Source organism: Podarcis pityusensis (assembly GCF_964106645.2).
Source record: "Podarcis pityusensis genome assembly, chromosome: 11".
NCBI classification, from domain to species: Eukaryota; Metazoa; Chordata; class Lepidosauria; order Squamata; family Lacertidae; genus Podarcis; species Podarcis pityusensis.
In genome coordinates this window covers 8,192,263-8,201,576 of record NC_138036.1, presented here as the reverse complement: position 1 = coordinate 8,201,576, position 9,314 = coordinate 8,192,263, and positions in this window count along the sequence as shown.

The following is a 9,314-nucleotide window of genomic DNA, read 5'->3' as shown; positions in this document are numbered from 1 at the left end:
CCTCCAGATGTTTGGGACTACAATTCCCACCATCCCTGACCACTGGTCCTGTTAGCTAGGGGTGATGGGAATTGTAGTCCCAAACATCTGGAGGGCTGGAGTTTGCCTCTGCCTGCTCTAAATAAATGAATAAATTCTGAGAACTTCCCCAGACAGAAGACCAAACACCTTGTTATGTACTGAGTTGAATAGGATCCAAAATGCAGCAGTCTGATTCGTCCTAGAACAATAGGATCCAGAATGCAGCAATCACCCAATCCAACTCCAGGTGGAAGTGAATCCGCAACCTGATTGGCCTACAGGAGAATCCCGGAATTAGCCAATCACGTGGGGCCCATTGTGTAAATAATGTATATAAAGCAGACATTCTGGGGGAACTTCCATTCCTCACTACCATGAGCTGAATAAAGAGCATGAAATCCACTCTCGACTCCGAGTATATTTCACACCTCTTGTGATGAAAACTTGAATCCATGCCTGTCTCCTCAATCTCATCAATGCGCTCATTCAGTTTAGTGCCATAGCTTCTTGCTTCTGTGATAATATAGCTCAGTGGGTACAGCACGAGACTCTTAATCTCAGCGCCATGGGTTTGAGCCTCACATTGGGCAAAAGATGCCTGCATTTCGGGGGGGGGGGGGTTGGACTAGATGACCCTCGTGCTCCCTTTCAACTCTACAGTTCTATGATTCTCTATTTTCCGTGCGCTCTTTGGACCTGTGTTCTGTGGGTTTATATCTGTTTACTCAAACAGCCTGCGCAGAACATCACAGCTGCTCATTGATAAAGTACAAAGCAGTAGCGTAGATCAGGTTTCCTGAAAGCCTTTCGGAAGAAAATCTTTGGACAACTGTTAATGCCCCACTCATCCTTTCCTGCAGGGCCCTCTTCCCCTCTTCCACCTCCCATCCTTGCTTTAAATCTATTGAAGATAAGCTATTAAAAGGAAGGTTTACGTGGAGCCATCTGAGTGCGACAAAAGGGGGGTTGAGATAAATGCTCCTCGCTCCCCCATCTGATTTGCTCCGTATAAGATATCTACTTAGAATTAGGTCACCGTCTCTACATTTCTTTGCTCTTCTCCATTCGCTGTATTAACCTTTCATGTTTTCAGACTCTGCCCTACAGTTTTAAAACACGTGAACTTTTCACTTTCCCTCCCAGACATGCCTTCCATCGAATCAATTTTCTCAAGAAGACGCGGTGGCGTTCCTCCCCCCCCCCCTTCTCCACGGTGGCGGCCGCACTTGATTTTCAAACAGTTTGGCCCGTCTTTCAAATGCCACTTCAAGCAAACAACTTACGGAAGGGAGAGACAAGGCAGAACAATAAACCGACTGTAAAATGGCTCATACAGAGATGAAGGCTGGTGTTTGTTCCTGGGCTTTTCAATTAAAGGGCGGGAGACTCACACCATTTTAAAAGGAGGCAACGCCAGCAGGGAACCTTAAAAAACACACACACACACACACATTTTAAGAACTGGAATGAATGTTGAGAGATAGCGGTGATGGGTATAATCCCTTGGTTCTGATCAGGGAAAGGCAGGGAGAGAGCATAACCCGTAATCTTTTCTCAAAGTTTGATCAAAATTGCTAGGGTTTTTCCTCTCTCTTTTTATTTTATTATTATTAATTGACATCCATACACAATCTTAAATACATGTACTGTGGATGTTCCGGTTGCGAATGTGATCTGTGCGCGATGCACGTTCGCAACCCGCAGCGGCACATCTGCGCACGCGCGGGTTGTGATTCGGCGCTTCTGCGCATGCGCAAAGTGTGATTTAGCACTTCTGCACATGCGTGACCGCCGAAACCCAGAAGCAATCCATTCCGGTACAGTCATACCTCGGGTTACAGACACTTCAGGTTGTGTTTTTTCAGGTTATGGATGCGCCGAAACCCAGAAGTAATCTGTTCCAGTACTTCCAGGTTTTGGCGTGTCCGTAACCTGAAAAAACGCAACCTGAAGCTTCTGTAACCCGAGGTATGGCTGTACAAAGACAGGGTGAAACTGATAATAATGGTAATAACAACCTTAAATAATTATACCGTTAAATATTGACTTAAACCTGTGCTTGTACATGCTCTTTTCTCATACTTTCCAACTAAACAAAAATAAACCAAAGTAAAAATCCAATAAACTAAATTACATCAAAACAGACTTCCTGTCATTTCCCGATGTTACATTTACAACACTGAATGTGATTATACTTCTTACCTTACTCTTACTGTATTTTCTAGTACTTTCTTATAACATATCATACCATTTTCCCTTATTTAATAATATTTAATTTACACAAGGGTCATTCACTGCCATAGTTGTTATGTCGTTGTTATATTTTTGTAGGTATTTCTTGAACGTATCCCATTTTTGCGTGAATGGTTGTTTTGTATTCCCCCTTAATCTATTTGTCAGTCGAGCCATTTCTGCGTAGTCTAATAATTTATTCTGCCATTCCCTTACTTTTGGTACTTTCCCCCCTTTCCAGTTCAATGCAATTAATAACCAGGCAGCGGCTGTTGCATATAAAAAGATTTCTCTTATATTTTTTGGGATATCACTGCCTAGAATTCCAAGTAGAAATGCTTCTGGCTTCTTTGAAAATGTTAATTTAAAGATAGAAATTGCTAGAGTTAGCACAAGAAGCCCATGCCTTGTCCATTCTTCTACTTGCAAAGGAGCACCTCCAGAGAGCCACTACCCCTGAATTCACACAGCACTTTATTCTGTTTCCCTGATAGTTCATTTTTGCATTCAATCTGAGCTTTCGCACAATGTAAAAGCCACTTCCAGAAAATCTAGTGGAATATAGTGGAAGCTTACTGCTAATTTCCACGTTAATTGCTTCCAGAAAGAAAACAAAACAGTTTGCAACGCCCTTAACTCAGAAAATCATGGGAGTAAAGCGATGGAATTTGGGGCGATAGACCAGTATGCCATTCTCTCCTGCTGCTTTTATGGATGAATCTTGGGAGAACGTAGAATAGTTGAGTTGGAAGGGACCCTAAGAATCATCTGGTCCAACCCCCCGCAATGCAGGACTATTCAGCTGTCCCATACAGGGATCGAACCTGCAACCTTGACATGATCAGCACCACGCTCTAACCAACTGAGCTATCCAGGCAACAGAAAGGATGGGGGAGAAACCACGTTGCTTTGTTGCTGTGTGAATGACATTTAGTGTGCCAAGACAGTATATTGGTCAAAACACCCACAGTTCCACAAGATAGCAGGAGCCACAGTGTGAAATGATAATAATAATAATAATAATAATAATAATAATAATAATAATAATTTATTATTTATACCCTGCCCAACTGGCTGGGTTTCCCCAGCCACTCTGGGTGGCTCCCAACAGAATATTAAAATACAATAGTCTAGTAAACATTAAAAACTTCCCTAAACAGGGCTACCTTCAGATGTCTTCTAAAAGTCAGGTAGTTGTTTATTTCTTTGACATCTGGTGGGAGGGCGTTCCACAGGGCGGGCGCCACCACCGAGAAGGCCCTCTGCCTGCTTCCCTGTAACTTGGCTTTTCGCAGTGAGGGAACCACCAGAAGGCCCTCGGCGCTGTCCCTCAGTGTCTGGGCTGAATGATGGGGGTGGAGACACTCCTTCAGGTATACTGGACCGAGACTGTTTAGGGCTTTAAAGATCATTTGAAAACACAATAGAAGCGCTAGCATTATAATCAGGGAAAATAACACAGTATCTCCCATGTGTCAATGCACCTAGGTTGTCCTTGGCCAACATACACCAATTCCAGAGTGTCACTCGAGCTCTGGACAGCTTCAGCCATTCGTGAACAGGCACATGCTGGTATTGAGACACATGTTGAGAAAAACATCTTGGAGATCCCGGGCTACGGGGAGGTTAGGCTGGCCTCAACCAGAGCCAGGGCTATTTTGGCTGTGGCCCCAATCTGGTGGAACGCTCTGTCACAAGAGACCAGGGCCCTGCGGGACTTGACATCTTTCTGCAGGGCCTGCAAGACAGAGCTGTTTCCCCAGGCCTTTGGCCAAGGCACAGTCTGACCCCCTCTCTCCTTCTGTAATCCTCATAGAACTCTAGCCCAATGGTTGCCATTAATTTGACTCTGAATTGATTTTAGAATGAATTGATTTTAGAATCTATTGTGATTTTATGTAAACTGTGTTATTTTTACTGTTGTTAGCTACTCTGAGCCCGGCTTCGGCTGGGGAGGACAGGATATAAATAAAACAATGATGATGATGATGATGATGATGATGATGATGTTCTGGTGAATCCATGTACTCCCTATGGGGCTGTTAGTGCAAAATACAGAAGCCAGCATGGATGGAGATAAAGTGATGCCCCAAGTGTGTGTACAAAGGAGCCCAAATGTTGCATTAGGATACAGAATGATAGTAAACTGGCCAGTGGACACCAAAACCTGCCACCTTAAACCCTGGTGTGCCACCTGCCACAGTACTACACTAGATGGACCAAGGGCCTCACTTAGTTTCAGGTGGCCTCCGATGCTACTGTGAGATCTGCCCCCAGCAATGCAGAGATCTTTTGCCCAACGTGGGTTTCGAACCCACGACCTTAAGATTAAGAGTCTTATGCTCGACCAACTGAGCCAGTGTAGACCACACTGAGTGAGATGGAGCAAGGGTCTGACTCTGTATAAGGCACCTCCTTGTGTTCCTGGTGGGTCATGTTGGCCTTGATGGTTTGTAGGTTGTGCAAGCTGAGAGCAGACAATCCTTAGACAGGTGGACTGATGGCTTGACCCAGTTTCATAAATGGTCCTGTTGCTCGCAAGGTTGTGGCTAGCCTTAGAACAGCAGTTCTCACCCTGTGGCCCCCCAGATGTTGTTGGACTACAACTCCCATCATCCCTGAGCTCTGGCCTTGCTAGCTAGGGGTGATGGGAGTTGTAGTCCAACAACATTTGGGGACCCACAAGTTGAGAAAGGCTGCCTTCGAAAAACAGGACAGCCCAACTCTTCTCTATCCTTGTCAGGTGTCGAGATAATTTGGGGACTTTGACTCGTATCATATAAAAGGCCGGGAGCAATTAATATGCAGGAAGCCTCCTGCTGTTTAGGCAATGAGCGCACAGTGCAATCCTGTACTCGATGATGTGCTCGTGATAAATGCTCACATGACAAGGTTATTTGGTGCAGAGCAGCTGGAGGGGTTGTCATAGCAACCAGTCCACAATGCCCATAAATCTGGCGCGTAGTTATACTTGCTGTGTATGCAAAACACACACACCCGTACACAGAACCAGCTCAAGCCCTTTCATTTGCAGAGCTCTCTTGTTCTGCCTCTCCCGCGCTCTCACAAACACACACAAACTCATGTGCACATTCTTGCACACATACCGGGCTCTTAAATAATCAACTCCTTCCTATACTGTCCCTCCACGCCCCCCTGGGATGACGGTGGTGGGGTGTGGGAATCAAGTAATCTCTTGAAAACAGAGAAAACTTTCAAGATAATTACAGTGGATGCTCGGGTTGCGCACGTGATCCGTGCGGGATACATGTTCGCAACCTGCAGCGATCGCAACCCATGTCTGCGCATCTGCACATGCGCAGGTTGCGATTTGGAACTTCTGCGCATGTGCAAAGTGCAATCTAGTGCTTCTGCGCATCAATGACTGCCAAAACCCAGAAGTAACCCGTTCCAGTACATCTGGGTTTCGGTGGTCCACAACCTGAAAAAACGCAACCTGAAGCGTCTGTAACCCGAGGTATGACTGTATTACAGTAAAAGAGACATAGGATGGAACATAGGAACACAGTCAGATGGTTGGTACATCTAGCTCAGCATTGTGCATCTCGATGGACAGATGCTCTCTAGGGATTCAGGCAGATGATTGTTCCAGCCCCACCTGGAAACTGAACCTGTGACCTTCTGCATGCAAAGCAGATGTTCTACTGTATTATAGAAGCATGGAATTTTAGAGCTGGAAGGGATTCCTTTTTTTTTTTAATGATATTTATTAAAGTTTCAAAGAATACAAAAACAGAAAATAAAAATACAAGAAAATACAAAATACAGAAAAAAGAATAAAGTTTTTAAGATATAACAAAAAAAGGAAAAATAAAAGGAAACATACAAAATAAAAACAATTAAAAACACATCGTTAATTTTCCATAACATAGCTTCCTTTCACTTATTTCCCCGGACCTCCTCGTACCTCCCTTTTTTGTATTCCAGTTCAGTTTGTTAGTTCAGCAAGTCCTTACCATTAAGCTTTTACCCATTTATAAAACCCTTTTTCGTATCTCTTAAAGCATTACAGCTGGAAACCACTTAGTTTCTATCCAACATCCTTCTAAAATTCCTTAATTTTACAATATTTCTGTAAATAGTCTTTAAATTTCTTCCAGTCTTCTTTCACCGACTCTTCTCCCTGGTCTCGGATTCTGCCAGTCATTTCCGCCAATTCCATCTAGTCAATCACCTTCATCTGCCATTCTTCCAGAGTGGGTAGATCTTGTGTCTTCCAATACTTTGCAATGAGTATTCTTGCTGCTGTTGTGGCATACATAAAAAAGGTTCTATCCTTCTTTGGCACCAATTGGCCGACGATGCCCAGAAGAAAGGCCTCTGGTTTCTTCAGAAAGGTATATTTAAATACCTTTTTTATTTCATTATAAATCATCTCCCAGAAAGCCTTAATCCTTGGGCACGTCCACCAAAGGTGAAAGAATGTGCCTTCAGTTTCTTTACATTTCCAACATTTATTATCGGGCAAATGATAGATTTTTGCAAGCTTGACTGGGGTCATGTACCACCTGTATATCATTTTCATAATATTCTCTCTTAAAGCATTCCAAGGGTCATCTAGTCCAACCCCCTACAATGCAGGAATCTCACCTGAAGCATCCATGACAGGTGGCCACCCAACCTCTGCTTATAAACCTCCAAGGAAGGAGAGGCCACAGTCTCCAGAGGGAGACAATTCCACTGTCAAGCAGCTCTTACGGTTAGAAAGTTCTTCCTGATGTTGAGTCGGAATCTTCTTTCTTGGAACTTGAAGCCATTGGTTTGAGTCCTACCGTCCAGAGCAGGAGAAAACAAGCTTGCTCCCTTTTCAAAGTGTCAGTGCTGACCTTTAAAGCCCTAAAGGGCCTCGACCCAGTATACCTGAAGGAGCGTCTCCACCCCGTCGTTTTGCCCGGACACTGAGGTCCAGCTCCATGGGCTTTCTGGCAGTTCCCTCACTGCGAGAAGTGAGGTTAAAGGGAACCAGGCAAAGGGCCTTCTCAGTAGTGGCGCCCACCCTGTAGAATGCCCTCCCATCAGATGTCAAGGAAATAAACAACTATCTGACTTTCAGAAGACATCTGAAGACAGCCCTGTTTAGGGAAGTTTTTCATGTTTCATGTTTTATTGTGCTTTTAATATTCAGCTGGGAGCCGCCCAGAGCAGCTGGGGAAACCCAGCTGGGTAATAATAATAATAATAATAATAATAATAATAATTTTCCATGTGCAGCTTTTGAGATATTTGGAGATGGCTATCCTATCTCTTCTCAGTCTCCTCTTTTCCAGGCTAAACATACTCAGCTCCTTCAACCGTTCCTCATCAGGCTTGGTTTCGAGACCCTTGATCATCTTGGTAGCCTACCTCTGCACACAAAGATATGTGTGTATTATATCACATACATAAAGAAAAGATGGGAGGAGGGGGGAAAGAATCTAGGTTGGGATTTTACAAATATATTCCATGAATACAGGAACACAGGAAGCTGCCTTATAATGATGTAATAAGAATAGGGGTTGCTCGTGCGTAAGTTGCCGCCACTCCTGGCTAGGTTGCCTGGGTAAACCTTTCCTGTCCGGACAGCCCTTCACTTCATGGCTGTCTCAGTCGCTAGCAGAATCCGTCAGTGGGCGTCTCTTAAACCTTTTCCAGCATAAAAGCTGTTTGACGCCAAGTCTCCTCCTACTCTCCCTGCGCGGAAGTCTTCTGCGCAGGGAGGGTGTGGGTAGCGGAGGACCCGTGCTCTCCCCGCTGGTCTCCGGCGAGGAGTCCTGGAGCCCCCTCGCCGATTCCCCCGTCTGCCCCCCTTTATCCCTGGTGTTACGCTGATTTCCTTCCCCAGCTGATGAGCTGCCTCTCTCCCTGCTGGGCCCTTCTCCAGCATCACTTGGGAGCCTAGCCTCCGCCTCTGGCTCCGATGTCAGTTCCCTGACAAATGAGTCAGACCTGTGGTCCATCTGTAGTTTAGGATTGTCTGCTAGCTGGCAGTAGTTTCCCAGGTTTTCAGGTAAGAGTCTCTCTCAACCTTACCTGCAGATGGTGGGGACAGGACTTGTGACCTTTGACATGCACAGCAGATTCTCTACCACTGAGTTACGTCCCTGCCCTAATGTTCAAAGGAATTGAAATGAACCCATTGTGCATCAAAAGTAAATTTTAGCAACAGAACTATTGCATTGAATTATGCTGCAAAAAGAGAATTACAAAAAAGACTCGGTATCTCAATAGGCATGAACAAAGTGCTTTGCTGGTAATGGAACAATCCTACATGCTTTTATAACTAATGGTTGGTTTCTATTAATAGTAAGAAACATTTATACTACTTGATCATCTTATATAGTAAATTCATGTAAGTTTTCCATTTTTTATGATATTATATATAATAAGATATGTAAATATTGGAATCATATATCTATCTATCTCTATCATCTATATATATCTATCATCTATCTATCTGTCTATTTATCTATATCTATCTATATCTATCATCTATCTATCTATCTATCTATCTATCTATCTATCTATCTATCATCTATCATATCTCTCTCTATCATCATCATCTCTCTCTCTCTCTATCATCTATCATCTATCATCTATCATCTATCATCTATCATCTATCATCTATCATCTATCATCTATCATCTATCATCTATCATCTATCTATCATCTATATCTATCTATCATCTATCTAATCTCTCTATCTCTTTATCTCTCTCTGTCATCTATCTATCATCTATCTATCTATCTATCTATCTATCTATCTATCTATCTATATCTATCTATCTATCTATCTATCTATCTATCATCTATCTATCATCTATCTATCTATCTATCTATCTATCTATCTATCATCTATCTATCTATCTATCTATCTATCTATCTAGCTATCTATCTATCTATCATCTATCATCTATCTCTAGTTTATGAAATGCAATCAGTGTCACTATTCTTCCCCAAACATATACACAGATCAGGATATCCATACGTCATATCACCAAGACTCAAATTCTTGGTATATTAGTCTGAATTCCCCCTATTGTGCCAAGCTACTTAAATGCCAT